We start from the raw sequence: 24599 nt of genomic DNA, 5'->3' as shown, positions 1-24599 counted from the left end.
TGCTGAAATATTTGGTTCACTGCCTTTTGATATGAATGATATAACAAGTAGTATAATTCTGTTTTATGATAATTTAAAGAAGTACCTATTTGGCTCCTGGTTTTATTCTGTAGAAGATTCTTTTGTGAAAATATATAAAATGTTTTATTTGGATTTCTCTTGTTCCACAAAAAGTTGGAAACTTCAGTTAATTGTTTCCTTATTTTAGGTAATTATTTAAGCCATTACTTCATCATTTGTACTTATGACCTACTGTGACAATATGTATATTAATGAACAGCTGTAAAGGAAAAGTAACCACTCTGTGTAAAGTTTATTACTACTACTGCATAGTTATTGTTATTGTACACAATATTATTTTTTATTGTGCAATGCTGTATATTAAAATCACAACATCCTTGAGGCATCATGAAACAAGCATAACATTGGTATCAAATGTGCTACATGCTTAGATATGCAAATGATTAACATTTCAGCACAACTACTGGTAGGTAGGCAGGGTAAGGCCATCTACTTCTGTATATAAGAGGCATGTTTTGCATTCAGAAATCATATTTGAATGATATTTGTTTGCCAGAATATCATGTATGCTATGATATAATTCTATTGAGCTCACACCTTTGATAAATTCATGATTGATCACAATCACTCACTCTGTTCAGTTTTATTGCTTCAGTTGTAAACTGTTATGTAAGCTGTAGCCTTACATTTTTTGGTTAAAGTTTTACTTCATCATTTGTACTTATAACCTACTGTGACAATATGCATATTAATGTACAGCTGTAAAGTAAAAGTAACCACTCTGTGTAAAGTTTATTACTACTACTGCATAGTTATTGTTATTGTACACATTACAACTTTGTTGTTGTTGTTGAGACAACAACAATAACAATAAAGTTTTTATATACAGTTTCTTTTTCAGAAATTAACCCTAGCTCTACCAACATAAATTGGGAATCAGAACCACCTCTTATTGAGAATGTCATAATAAATTTTATTGGAGGCTCCTTCCGTCTTGTAATCCTGCAAAACGTGCTATGACGAAACTGATCAATTCAATTTTGACATTTTTAGAAAGGACTTTTGAAGCAATTAATGTATTTCAGTCAAACCAAGAGGTCAAAAGACCTTGTTTCTAGTAACTAGTTTTACTTAAAAGATGACTTTTTAATTACTATTAATTATTAAAACATTATGAATGTGATGTCTGGTCTTTAGGACAAATCTGAAAGAATGGACACCATTTTGATCCTGCAGCCATGAATGAGGCACAAAGGAATTAATGATATTAGCTGCCAGGAAGTCATTGATTTAAATCAAAGGGGGAAGTTGAAAATTTGTGCCAGACTGGGATTCAAATCCAGATCTCCTGCTTACTGTGCAGATGCACTAACCAATGCACCATCCAGACACAGTGGTCATCACAACTGCATGGACTATCCAGCACATGTCCCCTCAGGCCCAAATTCTCAACTTACCCACACACTACTGATGTAGTGCCCCTTGCCCATACTCATAAAGATAACACTGAAAGCTGTCATAGTACTATTTTGGTTTCTTAATCCTTTGCTCCAATTAACATGTTTTTGTTTTGTTTTTGTAGATTTTTAGCCCTGTTATCCCTTTTCAATACAGCTCAATCAACATCTTATAATCATAATTTGCATGTGAACAGAACCATAAATTTATAAAGGACTCTCTGTGTCATCTAAATGAATCACAATCAAAATTATATTGTACCATGACACAAATGCGTAAGTCTTTGGTGTAAAGTACGTGGGACTGTGCAAAAGATACAAATAACTGGTCATTAACATGGCTTAAAATTATATTAAACTTCATTTGATTCATAGCACACATCATAATTCTGACACAGTGCTTGTTTGACGGTAGTAAAATATTGTTACAAATCACTAGAATAAAAACAGCAGCCCAAGCTGAAGGTGTGGTGATAGGGAAGTTGTATGAGGGTTGGGGGGCAGGTGTATGAAGCGGATGCTTTGACTGCTACAGGTGTGTATTATATGATATAAAATCATCAATTATCCTTACATACACAGCCTTTTCAATAATTTTAGCAAACACTGATGGCATAGAAACAGGACTAAAATTGTCTATGTTATCCCTTTCTCCCTTTCTGTAAAGCAGGTTTACTACTGAGTACTTTAATTGTTCAGGGAACTGACCATTCCCAAAGGAAAATTTACAAATATGAAGTGCGACAATAAAGTAATGAGACTGATTTTCTTTGCAAGATGTGGCAACCCTGCTCGCTTGCGTGGGCACAATATCTTTTACCGTAGTCTATAAGCTGCTTCTAGTCCAAGTGGCACGTTGATGCAACTGCTCAGTCGTGAGTTGTGCTGTAATAAGTTAACATGTGTTTGTGTCACTCGTCATGGAAATGGAACAGAATAATGTTGTGCAACAATATGCCATTTCTTTTTGCATTAAATTGGATGAAAATGTGACGAAAACTTACGGTAAGCTTCAGAAGTCTTTTTGAGAGGAAGTTATGTCAAGGGCTCAAGTTTTTCATTGGCATAAAATCTTTAGTGAAGGCACAACGAATGTTGAAGATGAAGACCACAGTGGATGACCATCAACCTCATTCCAAGGAATTGTTTATAAAGAGTGGGGTGCCTCCTGGACAAACAGTTAACCTATGTTATTACAAAGATATTTTAGAAAGACTTCGTAAAAGAGTTCTTCGTGTCCGTGACAACATTGCTGATAATTGGATTCTGCATCACGATAATGTGCCATACCATACTGCTCTGTCAGTACAGCAATATGTATCCTCAAAACAAATTTTAGTACTACCACAGCCACCTTATTCACCAGATATCGCTTCGTGCGACTTTTTTCTATTTCCATGAGTTAAAACAGTGGTCAAGGGACACCATTTTCCAACAACACAAGATGTCCCAAAAGCTGTGATAAGGGTCTTGGAGGATATTACAGAAGATGAGTTCCAGAAATGTTACCATCAATGGTAGAAGTGCTGGAAAATGTGTGTGCAGTCAGAAGGGAACTACTTTGCAGGAGACAACACTAAACTTGACTAAAACGGTAAGCAACATTTTTTTTTTCACATCAGTCTCATTACTTTATTGTCGCACATTGTATGCCTAAGTACAGAGCTAATATGTACAGCACAGTACTTTAATATTCTGCTAGGCACTCCATCATATCCATGAGAGTCCTTAGTCTTCAGTGATTTAATTATTGACTCAGTCTCCCCCTTGTCAGTATCACAGGGAATATTCCAGACATCAGCCTCGGAAAGGCATTTTTCGAGAGTGTTATATGACTAATATAATTTCTGCTTTGTTCTACATGATATCCTTATCCCACTAGTCAGCCACCCAGGCTGCCTTTTACAGCTTGTACCCCATTTAGAACATTCTAATGGAAAGGAACTCTCAAAGAGCATGAGAAATGTGTTAAGGAAAGGATTATATTTGTCATCTAAGTCATCAGCACTATAAACTTCCTGCCAGTCTTGTTCACGGATGAGTCTTTTTCTTTTTTTTTTAATAAAAGAATGCCCACCTACTATTGAAGACAGAATTAAAATATTGTCTATGGCTGTCCTTCTGTTCCCCTGCATCCTGGTTGGAAAAAACACTGCCTGCATCAGATCATATGAATTTAGGAGGTCTACCAACATCCTATTTCTTGCACAATCATATACTCTCCTGGCCTCAACCTTTGTTAGTCACTGCCCTCACCAACCCAGTCCCTTTCCTGTTCTCATTCCAGCACTACACAGCTGTCATTTCACCACCACACTTAATCTTTTTATTTCTCTCCTTTTCCGCTGCCTTACCCCCCCCCCCCCCCCCCCCCCTCCCTTCCTCTCAACCTCTTCCCTGCCCTCAATCTAACATGCAGCACTTCGCTGCTCGCCACCCCCACCATTATCTCTCTCCCTCCCCATTCCAGGCCCCTCCTTACCCCTACCCAGTCACCACTCCCATCATGCACTGGTCCTGCTGCCCACAGTGTGGTATCAGTTGCCTGAGACTACAGTCATGTGTGTGAGTTGCCTTTGCAAGTGTGTGTGTGTGTGTGTGTGTGTGTGTGTGTGTGTGTGTGTGTGTGTGTGTGTGTGTGTGTGTGTGTGTGTGAGAGAGAGAGAGAGAGAGAGAGAGAGAGAGAGAGAGAGAGAGAGAGAGAGAGCGTATATCTGTCTTTCGTTGACAAAGGCCTTAATGGCTGAAAGCTATAATTGTGAGTCTCTTTGTTGTACCAATCTGCCACTCAGCATCTATGCTGTATGGTGAGTAGCAACTTTCCTTCTCATAATATTGTTACATTCCATCCTGGATTTTCCATTGTTACATTAAAATTTAAATATTTACATTGAATCTATTTACTTGGTTTTGACAAGTTCAGTAATATTGAGTCTGTTTGACTTGTAGTGAAATGGAGTTGATTTTCCAACAACTCATTCATCAGTGCACCATGCTAAGTAGATTTAATGCACTTTATTGAAGAAAATGTATCTCACAACTACGTATTGATTTTTACTTTAAGAACAAAGGCAGCAAGTTTTGGGTACTGATCTTGTGTGCATGATGTCAAAAAGCAGCAGCACCTTTTGTTTCTCGATAGAATGAAAGCATCATTTTGTAAACATCCAAACCTGTTGTTCTGAGCAAAGGAACTAAACTGAGTATCTATTCATATAGTATAGATAAATGAGAAAACCATAGGTTGTGGCAAGGCTGTGACAGCACTGTGTGAGTAAGGTTGCTGGTGGTGGGGACCAAGCTTGTTGGAGCGGAATGCATATGAGCCATGCTTTCCCAGTCTGCTTTATTAAACCATGAAAAATATTTGTATTGTACTCCTGGTATTGGCTTGGTAACGGAATGGTGAAGCCTCTCACACCAAACTGATGTGACTGAGTTTGTAAGGGACTGTGGTGCACCATTGTGAGTCTCAGGTCACAGGGGTCTTGGCTTGACTATCTACATCATGAGATTGGAGTAAACATCAGTTTACAAAATAGTAGAGAGTGAAATGGTATGGAAGAACTTCAATACCTGTTTTCCTGCCTTTCTGTGGGACAAGCGCAGACTCCAAAAGTTAGAACAAGAAAGACTATAATGCCTCAGTTAGGCCATCAGAGAGATCTTGACAACAAAATCTGAAAAGTGAACTTGTTTACTCCACCCCCCCCCCCCCCCTTGCAAGGGGCTTACAACTCTTTTGTGACTATGTGCTTGACAAGCACAGGGTTCCTTCCCCTTCCATGTCTCCTCCTGGATTGCTGCTAGCATCCCATGATCCCATGTGATAGTTGGATTCCAGCCTGAGATGCTGGAGTTGACAGTCGTTTGTATGTGAGGTATGCTTGCTTGTCTTTGTGAATGGTGGGTGTATCTCTTTTACTGATGAAGGCTGTGGCTGAAAGCTTTGTGTAAGTGTCTTTTAATTGTGCCTGTCTGCAACTTGATGTGTCTTTTTTTATGGTAACAGGCAATTTGTCTTTTCCTACAATGTTAATGTTTTTACCACACTGTTTATTTTACACCATCTGAAGGGCATCTGAAAACACTCTACCTCTAACCCCACCAACTCTAATAATTAACATGCCACCCCAGGAAGATATGAGATAAAGGCCAGGAAAAGGGAAAGTTCGATGACCTCTACATTTAATTTTTTTTTTTTTAATATGAAGAAGTTTTGGCATTTCGGTGGAGGTCACCCTTTACACAACATGGTAGCTAGTACAGGTGTTTGTGGTGGTGGTGTAGGATGTGTTAGGTACCTGTAAGTGGTAGCCCCTTTGCTATGCGTAGAATGCACTATTGATGCCTGAGCTGTTACTCCCAGTGCATGCCAAGCTGCACATGCCTGTCCATTTGTGAGCAACAGGACTCCAGGCAATGGCCATCATTGCTCTGTGTGGGCAGTGACATGAGGAGAACCCTCATTTGGAGTAGCAGCATTGTGACAGATATGTGGCATGATGAGTAAACCAAAGTTTATGGTTGGTGACCATGAGGTCCTGGCAGTCACTTCAGACACTCCTGAATTCTTCAGTGCAGGTTGCTATGAGCCTAAGAACTTTCCCTCCATGGCCATGCCATGGTAAGAAAGCTAAATCAAGTGAACTGCAGTTCCTAGTTTGAATATGGACAAATGGAGTGCCATTTTCATCTACTAAGCAGATGTTTTTTGTGGAGAATGTTACCTATTACAATAACAACCCATAAGAACCTCACTAGGAAGTACACCAAATACAGATGAGGAATTCCACTAAAACTTGGAGAAGCAAAGGGTTCATTTCATAAGTCATGCCTGTAGGTTACCACCGGAAATCAAGATTGACACTGGAGCATTCATCCTTGCTATTCAGCAGGATTCACTTCCTAAGAAAGTCAAATTCGTGGTGTACTGTTGTGATGTGGCATATTTTCCATCCTCAATGCAGTGCTCTGAATGCCAGTGATTCAGGTACATGTTTTCCCTGTGGATGAACAACCCAATTTGGTGGTATGGTGATCAGCAGCCTCATGAAAACTTACCATGTGGGCAGCTGCATTTCTCTATCACCTGTGAAGATGATCATCCTACCTGATCCCCAAAATGTTCTACCCTAATTAATTCATGTAAAACCTATTGCCTATAAAACCAGGTCTCCAATTGCCTATGATACTTTGAAGCTTGGAAAAAGCTATGACTGCTTATTTTCCATTCCATGCTATCAACTTTTGCCACAACTGGACCAGATCATTGGCAGTACCTTGAGTACTTATTCTCTCAATTTCCTCAGAATCAATCTCTGTTAGTCACGGAGGCAGGAGGTAGTCCCTCTCCTCTTGTGCTTCCACCATAGCACCGTCTTTTGGGCCCTCTACTCCTCCTGCATCCAGCTGGAGAAGCTACGCCCTCCGATGGGGTCTGCCAGTAATCTGTGTTGCTCTCCAAGAAACACATTTCCCTGATGACCATTCTCCCACCATTCTAGGTTACTGTGCATTCTACCAGAACCTCAATGCCCATGATAGGGTTTCTGGAGTGGTCTGTATGTTTTTTACACAGATGTTATTGGTGATTGAATTCCCTTTTGTGCAATATAGGAAGCAGTGTAACTTAAGAGAGCAACGGGTGTGTGAACAATCCCAGTGGTTAATGTTTCCATTGTTTATTTGTCCATGTACACTTTTTTACCTTGAGATTACTACCATAACTCACCCCCCCCCCCCCCTTCTGATTGACCAACTTTTGTCTGATCTTGAGCTGCATGTCCTCAGTGACTATTTCCCTTCCCACTCTAGTGATGTCCGTATCACCTTTCTGGCTACAGACCTTACAATATCTTCCACAAATCTCATGACGTCACTAAAATGATCATTATATGACACTCTTTGTGACAATGACTGCTTGTTCGCTTTCTGGTGAGCATGTCATATCCTTGGACCAGTTTCCTTATCAGTGGCTGGTACCATGATGAACCAAAGGTACTGTTGAGGATCATCAAACGGACTTGCTATATCGTGAGTGACAGTCTTTAGAGAATGCCCACATCACTTTTTAAGTGGGTCCATGCAAAGGCTTTCTACCTAATTAAACATGGGAAAAAGGTCTTCACCTTATGTGTGTACCAATCTCAGTAGTCCACTGAGCTTCCAAACGTAGCCACTGTTCTAGGACTCCTTCTACATGGCAGTATTTCCACGTATGCATTGGTGTTTGCTGAACACTGTGGGACCCGATTTATGACAGCATCTGTGTTCTTCTTACTTGGCTACCTTTCAGGTAAATGAAAGACAATATAAATGTTGGCTTCCATGGCCACTGTCACAGTCAATAAAATTTTTCTGGGTTTGTAACTGCATTGTCAATATATATAAAACTACTGATGATGTAAATAAAATAGAAAGAAACTTCCACATGGGAAAAATATATTAAAAACAAAGATTCCACAACTTACCAAGCGGGAAAGTGCCGGTAGATAGACACAATGAATAAAACACACAAACACACACACAGAATTTGAGCTTTCGCAACCAGCGGCTGCTTCGTCATGAAAGAAGGAAGGAAAAGGAAAGATGAAAGGATGTGGCTTTTAGGGAGAGGGTAAGGAGTCATTCCAATCCCGGGAGTGGAAAGACTTACCTTAGGGGGAAAAAAGGATAGGTATATACTCGCGCACTCACACACACATGTATTGATGGATGGATATGTGTGTGTGTGTGTTAAAACTATTCATCTACAAATTTTGCTTGTAGGTCATCTTGAGACTACCAGATAAAAGCGTTTAAGAAAACAAATTTATTTTCCATCTGTTGATTAGTGTTTGACTTATTTCAAACTGACTTGCTTTGGGCAACGTCATTGATCTTCAGACATGTTGAACTGTATAAAAAGAAATGACAACTTGACTGTATTACAGAGCTAAAAGAATCCAACTAATTACAAAACACTGTAGAGCGAGACTATCTACAGTAAGCCGTTTCACATGTGCATAGGTTGCAGCACTATATGTAGAAAATGTAATATAGCTTGACATGTATGGATGGATGGATGGATATATGTGTGTGTGTGTGTGTGTGTGTGTGTGTGTGTGTGTGTGTGTGTGTGTGTGTGTGTGTGTGTGTGTGTGTGTGGGCGCGCGCGCGCGCGAGTATATACCTATCCTTTTTTCCCCCTAAGGTGAGTCTTTCCGCTCCCAGGATTGGAATGACTCCTTACCCTCTCCCTTCAAACCCACATCCTTTCATCTTTCCTTTTCCTTCCCTCTTTCCTGACGAAGCAGCCACCGGTTGCTAAAGCTCAAATTCTGTGTGTGTGTTTTATTCATTGTGCCTATCTACCGGCACTCTCCCGCTTGGTAAGTCCTGGAATCTTTGTTTTTAATATATATAAAACTACTGACGTTTTTGTCCTGTTGCAAGTAACCTTTCTCAGGCTGAAGAAATGAAAGACAAGTTGAAGACATCTCCCTATCTTTACTCCTATATTCCTGAATTATAAAATGAAGCTTTCATCAACTGGGAATTGCTTCATGCTGTTGACTGATTTGATCCATAATCAGAGGATGTAACATTTGAATGTGATTCACAGACTCCATCTACTTGTGGTTTTCAACATATTTGACTGAAGGTGCTTTTCGTTTGCAGTGGAGAGATAATTTCATTCTCCCATCGTTTAACCAGACAAAAACCCCCCATCCATCAATACCTAGAGACTAATTAGAATCACCAATATACTCTTCAGACTAGTTCTATGATGTTGGTCTGACAGCTATGTTGGGCTATCAAATTACAAGGCTTTTGACGCTCTATCAGTGTGATTTCCTGATGCCACAATTCACAGCTGACCATTTGTTAAGATTGCAAACTGGTATTTTCTAAATGCCAACATCAGAATGCATTCTCTACTGACGTACATAAGGCACATGACACCACTTGACACCATCACATTGTACTTACCCTTAGTGACGAAGTTTTTGAGGCTCCCTAATACATTTTATCTGTCAGTCTTTATCAACCTGCTTTTGCTCTTGGTATAGCTATCAATCTGTAGCCTCGGTTGAAAACCAGCTCTGAGAAGCCAAATGGCCTCCAGTTGAAGCCTTCCTCATGCTTCCAATTTCCTCCTGTGAAAACACTTGTCATGTATCTCTGTTATTGTACCAAGGTTCATCCTGACTCATAACTTCATAACTCTACTTGGGTAGAGTTATGGGTACCCAACACTTGCACACTGTTGTGCAGTCCTGATTTTTGGGGTTCCTCTTTGCTAGAAAGCTGACATAGCTGCTCCATGTTTGTCAATTTTAGAGTAGCTGCTTAAGAGTAGCTCCATGTGAAAGTTGAATGCTCTCTTATTTCTTGCCCACATCACTTAGGGTACATATATCTACTCTACACAGTATTTATCAGGTCCTTGTCTCGTCACAACTGGACTATGGTTGCCAGGTTTATGACTCAGTGGACTTTTGGCTCTGAAATAATTGGACTCAATTCATCACCATGGAGCTTGACTGACTGCTGGAATGTACCTTGTGGACAGTCTCCTCTCCAAAAGCAGGGATATTACCTCTTTAGGCCTTACAATACCAACTCTTAGTTAATTTTTTAATCCCCATATGACAGTGTCCTGTGCATCCAACTTATGAAATACTTACATTCACATAACAGTGTCAACTCCCTGACGCTCACCAACTGGTGGGTTTACCACATAGAATATTCCTCAAGGCTGTCTTTTGGGACCTCCGCCTGCTCCCCTTAGATTGCATTTCCCATGTTTTCCCAGGCACTCTTCCATGTTTAGTAGCCAGACCATGAATTAGAACCAGTCTGTTCAAGAACCAAAAGTTTCTATTGCTCCCAGGACCTTTCAGCTTCTGTAGCTTTCAATTCTCTGTGAGTATGAGGGTGCTAGCATCATATACACTGTAGGCTGCAAGACTATTGAGAGGATGAGGTATACTTTCACATCTCCCATTGCTCAACAATTACTCACCCAACATTCACTTTGACAACCCCAGGTGCAGATTTGCAGATGCATATAAGACCTGTACTCACACAGAGATGGAGCAACATCTGGTGGGCTTACTGGCCCCTCTAATGAACTCCAAACTCTCAATGAACTACACCTCCATAACACTCTTCCTTTAGTTCCTTCCAGGAGGAAACCACAATACTGCTTGTTCCCACATAGGTTATACCAGATTAACCCATATGTTTATTTCATGACCGATTTCTACACTAACTCTCTGGTGTCCTCATATTCTCAGATCTGGGTAGAATAATGTTAATATAGTAAAGCACATAATTGTATACACAAAGAAGTATATTATTTGAATAATATAAACTGCATACTCCCAGAAATACAACTACACATCAATCTTGTCTCAGTCTTGTTAAAATACTGAGAACATGCTCCAATTCCAAACTGGTTTGCCAAATGTATAAAACATGCTAAATAAAATATTCATAGTGGCAGTATCCATTACACCAGTTATCCTTTAGGCACCTAATCCATGGTCTGGGCATATTTTCTGAGATTTCTTGTCCTTAATTCAGAATGATTTTTCCAGGTGTGTGCTAATATTTTAATAAAATAATTTTAAAGCAATTATTGTGTTATTTGGGCTCTTAGGTTAACCATTTTTGTCACCTTCTGACACCATTTTGTGTTTACCATACATCACTGACACTGTAATATTTTTTGCTAGGTTTTTATTTTTGTTATTTTTTGGGATCCTTTACACTAGTTGTTTCCATAGAGTACCTCAGACGGGTTACCCTCCTCCTCCCCCTTTACCTCTTTATCCCTTAACCTTGTAGTTTATGTGCATAATGTGATGCACCTCTAAGTGTGCTCTGATGTATGCTTTCTTACCAAGCTCAGATGCAACAGTTATAATATTTTCAATGGTTTTTTTGTGTAATAGATAACAAGCTGCACTATGCCCAAGACAGATTTTTTATTGTCTTATGTCAAGCTATATTACATTTTCTACATATAGTGCTGCAATCTATGCACATGTGAAACGGCTTACTGTAGACAGTCTCGCTCTACAGTGTTTTGTAATTAGTTGGATTCTTTTAGCTCTGTAATACAGTCAAGTTGTCATTTCTTTTTATACAGTTCAACATGTCTGAAGATCAATGACGTTGCCCAAAGCAAGTCAGTTTGAAATAAGTCAAACACTAATCAACAGATGGAAAATAAATTTGTTTTCTTAAACGCACAAGAAGGGCATTTTTATTGTTGTTGTTGTTGTTTTCGTGTTCAGTCCAGAGAGTGGTTTGATGCAGCTCTCCATGCTACTTTATTATGTGCAAGCTTCTTCATCTCCCAGTACCTACTGCATCCTACATCTTTCTCAATCTGTTTAGTGTATTCTCTTGGTCCCCCTTTACGATTTTTATCCTCCACACTGCCCTGCAATACTAAATATGTGATACCCTGATGCCTCAGAACATGTCCTACCAACCAATGCCTTCTTCTAGTCAAGTTGTGCCACACATTACTCTTCTCTACAATTCTATTCAGTAACTCCTCATTAGTTATGTGATCTGCCCATCTAATCTTCAGCATTCGTCTGTAGCACCACATTTAGAAAACTTCTATTCTCTTTTTGTCTAAACTATTTATTGTCCATATTTCACTTCCATACATGGCTGCACTCCACACAAATACTTTCAGAAAAGACTTTCTGACACTTAAATCTAGACTCGATGTTAATAAATTTCTCTTCTTCAGAAACACTTCCCTTGCAATTGCCAGGCTTCATTTTATATCCTCTCTACTTCAACTATCATGAGTTATTTTGCTCCCCAAATAGCAAAACTCATCTACTACTTTAAGTGTCTCATTTCCTAATGTAATTCCCTTAGCATCAACTGATTTAATTTGATTACATTCCATTAACCTCATTTTACTTTTGTTGATGTTCATCTTATATCCTCCTTTCAAGACACTGTCCATTCCGTTCAGCTGCTCTTCGAGGTCCTTTGCTGTCTCTGACAGAATTACAATGTCATCAGATTTTTTTATTTCTTCTCCATTGATTTTAATTCCTACTCCAAATTTTTCTTTTGTATCGTAGTACTGCTTGCTCAATATACAGATAGAATAACATCGGGGATGGCCTACAACCCTGTCTCACTCCCTTCCCAACCCCTGCTTTCCTTTCATGCCCTCGACTCTTATAACTGCGATCTGGTTTCTGTACAAATTGTAAATAATCTTCTGCTTCCTGTATTTTACCCCTGCCACCTTCAGAATTTGAAAGACAGTATTCCAGTCAACATTGTCAAAAGCTTTCTCTAAGTCTACAAACGCTAGAAACATAGGTTTGCCTTTCATTAATCTATCTTCTGAGATAAGTCATAGGGTCAGTATTACCTCACGTGTTCCAGTGTTTCCATGGAATCCAAACTGATCTTCCCTGAGGTCGGCTTCTTCCAGTTTTTCCATTCATCTGTAAAGAATTTGTGTCAGTATTTTGCAGCCATGACTTATTAAACAGATAGTTTGGTAATTTTCACATCATTTTCATTATTACTGTCGCCCAAAATAAGCAAGCTTGGGTTTCAGATAATGGTCACAGGCCTCGTGTGCAGCTTTGTCACTATTTAAACAAATTTGTTCTACTTCAGCTATTTTCCACAGATTCAGGTTATTTCCATACAGATTTTTTCTGAATTGTTAAAACTGTTTCGTATTTGCATACGATGGAGAGTATTATGGTTTGGTATGGGCGTCCAGAGAAATGTATCAATAGAAGGGGGGCTACAGCACTGTAATTCTCCATTTATTTTATGTAACTGATTTGGTGCATATCAGAATGTATCACGCCCTGAGAAGTGGATTTGCCAGGAAATCTATAAAATGTACTGTATCTGTAATGATTGATCAGAAAACCTTTCAATATAGTAATGTAGATTAGTTTTACATCAAAATGTTAAACATATTGAAGGATAGTGAATTGACGATTTGCGAGTGAAAGGGCTGCAACAAGAAATATTAGTTCCAAAGGAAAAATTTACTCAACTTTTTTAAAACAGCCACAAAAAAAAAATTTCACAGATTTATGGTCAAACAATGAAAACAAGATGCAATGTAACACCTTTATGGTCGTGAGCCTTAACAATAAAACAAAAAATAAATCTCATGCCAAAATGACACCAGAAAGTCAATACAACATGAGTTAAAGCAGCCAAAATGCAGTAAACTGTGTCAACAAGCCTGGAGAGACACTCCTCCTGGCAACTTGAGAATGTGCTGCAGTAACCTCATGAACCATGGACTTTGCATTGGTGGGGAGGGTTGCATGCTTCAGCAATAGAAATAGCTTGTACCATAGGTGCAACCAGAATGGAGGGGTATCTTTTGAGAGTGTGTTGTTGTTGAATAGGGGCAGCAGCCTCTTTGGTAGTTGCAAAGGCAAGAGTCTGGATGATTGACTGGCCTTATAACATCAACCAAAATAGCCTTGCCTGTGCTGGTTCTGTGAAAGGCTGAAAGCAAAGGTAACTACAGCCATAATTTATCCTGATGGCATGCAGCCCTACTGTATGCTTAAATGACATCCTCTTGGGTAAGATATTCTGGAGGTAAAATAATCATCCATTCGGATCTCTGGGCAGGGACTACTCAGGAGGATGTCGTTGTCAGGGGAAACAAAACTGTCATTCTATTGATTGGAGCTTGGAATGTCTGATCCCTGAATCAGGCTGGTAGGTTAGAAAATTTAAAAAGGAAAACGGATAGGTCAAAGCTAGATATAGTGGGAATTAGTGAAGTTCAGTGGCAGAAGGAACAGCACGTCTGGTCAGGTGAGTACAGAGTTATAAATACAAAATCAAATAGGGGTAATGTGGGAGTGGGCTTAGTAATGAATGAAAAAATAGGAGTGCAGATACGCTACTATGAACAGCATAGTGAGTGCATTATTGTAGCCAAGACAGAAGCAAATCCCACACCCTCCACAGCATTACAAGTTTATATGCCAACTAGCTCCGTAGATGAGGAGATAGAGGAAATGTATGAAGAGATAAAAGAAATTATTCAGAGAAGGAAAATTAGTAGGTGAATATGGACGGGAGAAAGCAGTGAAAGAGGAAGCTGCTTGCTAAAATTTTCACAGAGGATAATTTAGTCAGATTCCCCCAACAACATGTATAAAATATATAGGTGACTAGATCACTCTTTCCTCCAAGAAAGTGATTTTTATTTTCAGTTAGGCAACAGTTAGCACCTCTGCAGTAGCACAGGAGAGCACAGTGTTCATTTGTGCAGTCTTTCATGACCTGGTAATTAAAAATGATTTACGTTGGTTATGTGTGTGTTTTATAGTTTAAATTATTAAATTTTCGTGTGTATTTGTGAATTTACTAGGCACAGCCCTATGTTTCAATAATTGGCTACTGTAGAAATTCACTGTGTTTAGCGTCAATAGGGACTGTGATTTCTGTGTTTGGATGCAAGTTGTGTTAGTAACCCTTTGCTCACAGCTCCAGGTGGTGGTGGCTTTGGTCACACGGGTTGAAACTGTTGCATTAGTGTAGGAGGGCAGTTCCAAAATGCCTTTCTGGTTTGTCCAACAAATAGTTTTAGGTTTCATATGCTATCTATGCCTGATAAAAGTTCTGTACCAGATTCAGCTACCTGTCTTGTTTCAAAGGAAGCCTCTCAGCCTGCAAGATCTGGGTATTCACAGAGGATGGGATTTATGGTAGTTGAGAGCTCCAATGATAGGCATTTAATGGGGCTTCTTAGGGATATGGTTGTCAAGGAGGGGACAAAGTACAGAGTGCACACTGTGTGCATATCGGGAGGAGTCTTTCCAGATTTAGAGAGGGTACTTCTGAATCTCATAAAGAGCACAGAGTACAGGCAATTGCAGGTGGTGGCTCATGATGTGTGTCACTTTGGATCAGAAGAGGTTATCTCTGGTTGCTGAGGTGGTAAAGACTGCCAATCTCACTTGCAAGGTGAAGGCAGAACTCCCATATGCAGCATTATCAACAGAATGAACTGTGGTCCTTTGGTACAGAGTTGACTGGAAGGTCTGGATCAGAGGCCCAGACAGCACTGTGACCTTGTCTGCTGCAGGTTCCTTGCTGTGTCTCATAGAGTGGTGGCGTTTTGGGCTCTACCGAATAGGTCAGGTGTTCGCTACACACAGGATTTGATGATGGGGATAGTGAGGGCTGTGTGGCATGGACTGGGCAGTTTTTTTAGGTTAGTGAGTCTTCAAAAAGTACAAAAAGGGCTTCAGTCACAAAGCACATAGGACAAATGCAGGAGGGAAGACCAAGGAACAATCTGTAATATAGTTTTAAGTCTACATATTTGTATAGGGAAAGAACTGGATCTTCAAGCACTAATAGAAAGCACTGAAGCTCAAATTGATGTATGTACTTAAAGCTGGCTAAAGCCAGAGATAGGTCCAGCTGGAATTTTTACAAAGGACATTACAGTGCTCAGAAATGATATAAAATGCAGCAGATGGTGTTATGTTTGTTGCTTTAGTGCTAGTTTATCTTATAGTGAAACTGAATTAGACAGTTCCTATGGGTTAGCATGGGTAGTTATACTAGGCTACTTGAATAAACTAATAAACGGTTGCTTTTACTGACCACCTGACAACTGAGATGATACAGCTGCTGAACGGTTGAAAGAAAACTCGAGTCTCATTTCAAATGGGTACCCCACTCATACAATTATAGTTAGTGGTGCCTTCAATCTGCCCATGATGTGTTGGCAAAAAGACATGTTCAAAGCCACCAGTAGGCATAAAGCATTGTATGAAATCATACCAACTGCTTTCTCCAAAAATTATTTTGAACATCTAGTTTAGGAGCTCGCTCAAAGTGTAAACAGTTGCAGAAACATGCTTGAGCTCTCAGCTACAAGTAACACTTAGCAGATAGGGAGCATTATGATGGATACAGGAATTAATTTCCACAAGGTCGTTGTAATGGGACTGAATATAAGAATGAAATTATTGCATGTAAAGATGGCCCCAGTGGGATTGTCTGGTGATAGGATGCTCCAAAATCAGTTGAATTTAATGGTTCTTCATGCAGAAAGTGTAAAAAATGTGTAGTCAAAGGAATTCAGTGCATTAAGTCCAACTTTTGGTTACATGAGAAGTGCGCAAATGTTTGTCTGAAATTTATAAATGCTGATATCAGTGGACATGCCTCAACTGTACAAGTGATGAAAATGCGCGATTAACATCCGCACTAAGTTCTAAGGATGAAATTATTTGTCTCCTTCAAAGTGACATTGATGTTCTGAAAGCAGAACTGTTGTTGCTAAAGCAAGAAAATTTGCATTGAAACATGAAAAGTGTTGTGTATGTGAAAATACTTCAGCGTGGACCTACTTTGGCAAATACGGAGAGTGGCAGAACTGACAAACAGCGAAAAAATTCATTACAAAAGAAAAAGAAACTGAAGAACAAAACAAATATAAGTTGACCAGTGTAACATACAAAAAAGACAGAAAGAAGCATTATAATAAGACAGAAAGTGAATTCTTTATTATAGGTGACTCTCGTTTGAAATACATAGTCAGTCCAAACTTCGAAATCGATGTTTGACCTAGAATCAGGATACATCAATTACACACACACCTAAACAACATCTTAAACTCAAGAGAGAAAACAGCAGATAAGCATAGCAGAAATCCAAAAGGTGTTTTTATCCATGTGGGGACAAATTTGCTTTGAAACAACAGCGAAATTGTGAACCACACAAGGAACCTCGTCCGAATGGCTAGACGTCTCTACTCGAATTCCAGAATAATAATAAGTGGCATTGTGTACGGGAGATCAGTGAGTGACAGCAATGTGCAGAAAGGCAATATTAAAGAATAGTGCAATACACTGGGACTCATTTTCATTGATACCAACAAATTTCTTAGTGCAAAGTGTCTTGCCAAAGATGGTCTACATCTGAATAGGTTGGGCTCAAAAATATTCAGTAAGATTTTCATAGATACTTTCCAGGTCATAAAAATAAGGGGAAGTGATAAGAAGTGATGGGGGTGAAAAAACTTGTGTAACATTAAGAAAGGCAAAACCAAACCATTATATGGCAAGAAATGTGCTGAAGCCCATAACTAATAGTGAAAGTAGGTATGTTATCCACTGGAATATAAATCGTTTAAACACTGATGCTTCCATCAATAAAAGCTCCAAAACAGATGAATCGAAAATCATTCTGTCAGAATGTGCAAATATTAGAGTTGTTTGTTTAAATGAGCACTGGTTTACTGAGGACACAAAATTCTAAACAAAATAGGGAACTTCAGATTAGCTAGTAGCTTTTGCAGAAGAAACAAGTCACATGGTGGCCACGGCTTATGTATACTTCTACATAGTTATATAAATAATTAGAAGACTAGAAACTGCTTTAATTATTTAAATGAAGAATGTGTGTTTGAGAGCTGTTGTATATAAATAGTAGACTCACTAGCAAATGTTAAAATAATCTCAATATACAGAATTCCAGGGATGTCAACAAAAGAACTATTCTTATCTAAGCTTCAAATTATGCTAGAAGACCATTGTAGAGAAAAAAGAAAAAATGTAGTAGCTGCTGATTTTAATATTGCTATCACATGTGACAGTAGCTGCTCTTGAGAATTCACAGACTTGGTAAAGAAATATGGTTTCAAATTGAATTTCTTTGAATCTGCCAGAGACAATGGACAATCAGCAACATGTATTGACAATGTTCTAACTAATTATGTATATGAAGATGTGTATAAATTTTGTCTAGATCTATGTATTTCAGATTATTGTCCATTGTTCATTGAGCTGCCACATACAGAAAGGAACACTTCATATATGAGAACCCATATGAGCAGGAACTTCAGCAAAGAAAACTTGCTATCATTTAGTGAGAACCTGAAAGAGAAAACATGGCCTTTTGGTCATTGTAACTCAAGTGACAAAAGCTTTGAGAAATTCCTAAATAGTTTTTTTTTGTTTCTTTAATAAAACATTTCCAACTAGACCCTGGAGCAATAAAATAACAAATAAATTGGGTTACCAAGGGCATAAAAATTTCAAGTGTAAGGAAAAGGCATCTGCACAAAGTACTAAAATGCAATAAAGATATTGATTTCATTAAATATTTTAGACTCTATAAAACCATATTTAAAATAGTTGTCAGGTCAGCAAAATAACTGGCAAATAACACACTAATTTTAAATCATAAAAAGACATAGGCTGTGTGGTCAGTCATTAAATCTAAGTTAAGTGTTAAAGCCTGTAACCAAGAAATTTCAAAATTGACATTGAAGGGAATACTATTGTAAATCCAACTCAAATACCAGAGTACTTTAATGAATTCTTTATAAATGTAGTGAAGTCTGATGTAGATGTAATAGATTATCACAGCAAAGTAAATCCCTTTGCCCTAAGTGAGAACTAAATACTTTACAAAATTCTTAAAAGTTTCTGTGGAGGATGTAGAAAATGCTATTCTAATATTAAAAAGCAAAAAATCTGCAGATTTGGATGGAATATCCACTAAAGTTATTAAAATGGTACACACCAGAATTGCAAACCCACTAGCTGGAATAATAAATCAATGTTTTGAAGAGGGCTGTTTCCCAGAGGTACTGAAATGAGCTCAAGTCAAACCACTCTTCAAGAAGGGATCAAGAGAGATCATGGGAAATTATTGTCTTACCTCAATTCTCCCAGTCCTGTCTAAAATATTTGAAAAACTTGCTGTTGCACAAATCCAAAACTTCATTGCAAAATATTATGTTATTCTAAATAATCAATTTGGTTTTCAGGAGGGGAAGAACACCATAGATGTAGTAAACAGTTTCATTGAAAAAATAAGTACATTAGACACGAGAAAAAAAGGGCAGCAATTTTCTGTGACCTCACAAAGGCATTTGATTCTGTAAACCATTAATTGCTTGTTTACAAACTTGAAAAGTAAGGTATTAGAGGCAGTGCCCTCCAGAGGTTTAAATCCTACTTATCCAACAGAAAGCAAAGATTTAACATTTCTTCAAATGGCAAATATTAATTTTCTGACTAGAAAAAAATATATCGGGGTGTTCCACAAAGGCTCCATATTAGGCCCAGTCCTATTTCCCTTATATGTTAATGACTTACCATTAACTATAGCTCCCCATCAGTTCTGTTCGCAAATAATACTGCTGTCTTAGTTGAAGATCAGGATTCAGAAAAAGTTCCCAAATCTGAGATTCGTACCCTCAGTGCCATAGAAACTTGATTTCAGCCAAATGGATTGAATCTAAACGTATCTGTGACTCACGTGATGCAGTTGAAAACCAAACAGTCAAAATGTGAGCAGATTACACAAAAACCAAGGTACAGAAGACGTTGACTCAGTCAAATTCTTAGGTTGAAATGTAGATAAAAAATTGAACTGGGAGACACACATAGAATACCTGGCAAACAAACTGAGCAGTTTTGCATTTGCAGTGCAAATATTATCAACTGCAACTGACATGGACACACAAAAAGTAGCATATACAAGCTACTTTGAATCCATTATTAGGTATGGTATTGTTTTTTTGGGGTAACTTGACAATCATAGTGTGGATACTAAAGATGCAGAAAAAAAAAATAATTCAAAATATGCGCACTGCAAATCATAAAGAACCATGTTGACCATTTTTGAGAAAACTTAAAATACTGACTCTACCATCCTAATACATATATGAGATTATTATATTTTTGTATACCAGACATGAATTATTTGAGGGAAGCCATTTTGTCCATTCACATGATACTAGAAACAAAGAAAATTTTATGCTCCCCATCCACTACCTCCGACTGTAAGCCCAGGGGACTCAATACATGAGAATGAAAATTTGTAATAAATTGAAAGGGAACAATAAGATGCAGATGAATTTAGGTTCACTTAAAAGAAAACTATATGAGGTACTGACACTCAAGTGTTATTACTCAGCAGATAAATTCATGCAGGACAAATTGGATATTTTAGCTGGGTACAATGTGTTACACATTCCAGGAAATATCCTTATAGTGTTATTATTTATTTTAGTGCTATTATTTATTAATGTAAAAATCATTGTAACTGTTTTATAAATTTTTGACATGTCTACTGTACGCATACCAAATGGATTGCAAATGTATGTCATGAGATGAATAAAACACAAATTCACAAAAATAACACCCAAATCTAAAAAAATAAACACGAAATATATCTGTTTAAAAAATTTGTGAGGGACAGTCTCCATGCCTTGCAAAATAATTATGTAAGTATAGATGAGATGTGGCTTGTATTCCAGCAAAAAATTGTGTAGATGGCAGTTGAGTTATATATCCCAAGTAAATTAATAAAAGTTGGTACTAATCCCCAGTGGCACACAATACAAGCCAGAAGACTGCTGCAGAAGAAATGCAGAATGAGAAAAACACGCAAAATTTAGAAGAACGTAAGATCTCCAAGATTGGTGATGTCTTACAAAAGCTCAAAATTTACCATGGGGCTTCAGTTGCTTTAATAGTTTCCATAAGTGAAACTATATTTTGAATCTGACAAAAGATCCAAAGTGATTTCTAGTTGTGTGTAAAGTACAACAGCAGCAGGACTCAGTCACTACCTTCACTGCATGAAAGCACTGTTACAGTGCAATTAATGTGGAGTTAATGAACAATGTTTTTAAAAATTCATTTGCAAAGAAGACAAAGTAAATATTCCAGAATTCAAATCAAGTACAGCTGCCAACCTGAGTAACTTAGAGATAGACATCCTCAGTGTAGCAAAGGGGCTTACATCATTTAGTAAAGTTTTGTGGTCCAAATTGTGTACCAGTTAGGCGCCTTTCAGAGTATGCTTGTGTAATAGCCCCTTACTTACCAAATACATACAAATGCTCAGTGAATGAAAGATCTGTTCCTAAGGACTGGGAAGTTGCATACATTATGTCATTACTCATGAATGTAAATAGGAGTAATCCCCTGAATTACAGACCCATGTCACTGATGTTGGTTTGCTGAAGGTTTTGGAACATAAAATGTGTTCCTTTGAATTACCTAGAAGAAGATCATCTACTGACACATTGTCAGCACTGATTCAGAAAACATCATTCTTGTGAAACTCAGCTGCCTCTTTATTAACATGAAGTAATGAGTGTTACCTACAGGGCATATCAAATTGATTCCATGTTTCTAGATTTAGAGAAGGCTTTTGAAACTGTTCATCACAGGTGACTTCTAGTCAACTTGTATGTCTATGGACTATCGTCTCCGCTGTGTGACTGGATTTGTTATTTACTATTTCCTGTCAGAAAGGTCACAGTTCATAGTAATTAATGAAAAGTCATTGAGTGAAACAAAAGTCATATCTGGCATTCGTTAAGGGAGTATTATAGGCCCTCTGTTGTTCCTAGTCTACATATAGATAATTTAGGAGACAATTTGAGCAGCTCTCTTAGATTGTTTGCAGATGATGCTGCCATTTACCATCTAACAGAGTCATAACCAATCAAAAACAGTTGAAAACTGATTTAGGTAAGATATATGTATTGCCCCCCCCTTGAACCATGGACCTTGCCGTTGGTGGGGAGGCTTGTGTGCCTCAGCGATACAGATAGCCGTACCGTAGGTACAACCAAAACGGAGGGGTATCTATTGAGAGGCCAGACAAACGTGTGGTTCCTGAAGAGGGGCAGCAGCCTTTTCAGTAGTTGCAAGGGCAACAGTCTGGATGATTGACTGATCTGGCCTTGTAACAATAACCAAAATGGCCTTGCTGTGCTGGTACTGGGAACGGCTGAAAGCAAGGGGAAACTACGGACGTAAATTTTCCCGAGGGCATGCAGCTTTACTGTATGATTAAATGATGATGGCGTCCTCTTGGGTAAAATATTCCAGAGGTAAAATAGTCCCCCATTTGGATCTCCGGGTGGGGACTACTCAAGAGTATGTCGTTATCAGGAGGAAAAAAACTGGCGTTCTATGGATCGGAGCGTGGAATGTCAGATCCCTTAATCAGGCAGGTAGGTTAGAAAATTTAAAAAGGGAAATGCATAAATTAAAGTTAGATATAGTGGGAATTAGTGAAGTTTGGTGGCAGGAAGAACAAGACTTCTGGTTAGGTGACTACAGGGTTATAAACACAAAATCAAAGAGGGGTAATGCAGGAGTAGGTTTAATAATGAATAGGAAAATAGGAATGCGGGTAAGCTACTACAAATAGTACAGTGAACGCATTATTGTGGCCAAGGTAGATACGAAGCCCACACCTACTACAGTAGTACAAGTTTATATGCCAACTAGCTCTGCAGATGACGAAGAAATTGAAGAAATGTATGATAAAATAAAAGAAATTATTCAGATAGTGAAGGGAGATGCAAATTGAATAGTCATGGGTGACTAGAATTCGAGTGTAGGAAAAGGGAGAGAAGGAAACGTAGTAGGTGGACATGGTTTGGGGCTAAGAAATGAAAGAGGAAGCCGCCTGGTAGAATTTTGCACAGAGCACAACTTAATCATAGCTAACGCTTGGTTTAAGAATCATGTAAGAAGGTTGTATACATGAAAGAACCCTGGAGATACTAAAAGGTATCAGATAAATTATATAATGGTAAGACAGAGATTTAGAAACCAGGTTTTAAATTGTAAGACATTTCCAGGGGCAGATGTGGACTCTGACCACAATCTATTGGTTATGACCAGTAGATTAAAACTGAAGAAACTTCAAAAAGGTGGGAATTTAAGGAGATGGGACCTGGATAAACTGAATGAACCAGAGGTTGTACAGAGTTTCAGGGAGAGCATAAGGGAACAATTGACAGGAATGGGGGAAAGAAATACAGTAGAAGAAGAATGGGTACCTTTGAGGGATGAAGTAGTGAAGGCAGCAGAGGATCAAGTAGGTAAAAAGACGAGGGCTAGTAGAAATCCTTGGGTGACATAAGAAATATTGAATTTAATTGATGAAAGGAGAAAATATAAAAATGCAATAAATGAAGCAGGCAAAAAGGAATACAAACGTCTCAAAAATGAGATTGACAGGATATGCAAAATGGCTAAGCAGGTATGGCTAGAGGACAAATGTAAGGATGTAGAGGCTTATCTCACTAGGGGTAAGATAGATACTGCCTACAGGAAAATTAAGGATACCTTTGTAGATAAGAGAACCACTTGTATGAACATCAAGAGCTCAGGAGAAATACCCTCAGACTTCAAGAAGAATATAATAATTCCAATCCCAAGGAAAGCAGGTGTTGACAGATGTCAAAATTAGCGAACAATCAGTTTAATAAGCAACAGCTGCAGAATACTAACATGAATTCTTTACAGATGAATGGAAAAACTAGTAGAAGCCGACCTCGGGGAAGACCAGTTTGGATTTCGTAGAAATACTGGAACACGTGAGGCAATACTGACTTTATGACTTATCTTAGAAGAAAGATTAAGGAAAGGCAAACCTTCATTTCTAGCATTTGTAGACTTAGAGAAAGCTTTTGACATTGTTGACTGGAATACTCTCTTTCAAATTCTAAAGGTGGCAGGGGTAAAATACTGGGAGCGAAAGGCTATTTACAATTTGTACAGAAACCAGATGGCAGTTATAGGAGTTGAGGGACATGAAAGGGAAGCAGTGGTTGGGAAGGGAGTGAGGCAGGGTTGTAGCCTATCCCTGATGTTATTCAATCTGTATATTGAGCAAGCAGTAAAGGAAACAAAAGAAAAATTTGGAGTAGGTATTAAAATCCATGGAGAAGAAATAAAAACTTTGAGGTTCGCCGATGACATTGTAATTCTGTCAGAGACAGGAAAGGACTTGGAAGAGCAGTTGAATAGAATGGACAGTGTCTTGAAAGGAAGATATAAGATGAACTTCAACAAAAGCAAAACGAGGATAATGGAATGTAGTCCAATTAAGTCGGGTGATGCTGAGGGAATTAGATTAGGAAATGAGACACTTAAAGTAGTAAAGGAGTTTTGCTATTTGGGGAGCAAATTAACTGATGATGGTCGAAGTAGAGAGGATATAAAATGTAGACTGGCAATGGCAAGAAAAGCGTTTCTGAAGAAGAGAAATTTGTTAACTTCGAGTATTGATTTAAGTGTCAGGAAGCCA

At 38.4% G+C, this 24599-nt stretch overlaps 1 protein-coding gene across 1 annotated transcript in view; it reads left to right on the top strand.

Moving 5' to 3' along the window:
* LOC126336485 (dynein axonemal heavy chain 7) overlaps window positions 1–24599 on the top strand; it is a 978012-nt gene that overhangs the window by 316708 nt on the left and 636705 nt on the right. The window lies entirely within an intron of this gene.

The sequence above is a fragment of the Schistocerca gregaria genome, chromosome 2, assembly GCF_023897955.1.
Source record: "Schistocerca gregaria isolate iqSchGreg1 chromosome 2, iqSchGreg1.2, whole genome shotgun sequence".
NCBI classification, from domain to species: Eukaryota; Metazoa; Arthropoda; class Insecta; order Orthoptera; family Acrididae; genus Schistocerca; species Schistocerca gregaria.
This window is presented reverse-complemented; position numbering and strand designations above follow the sequence as displayed.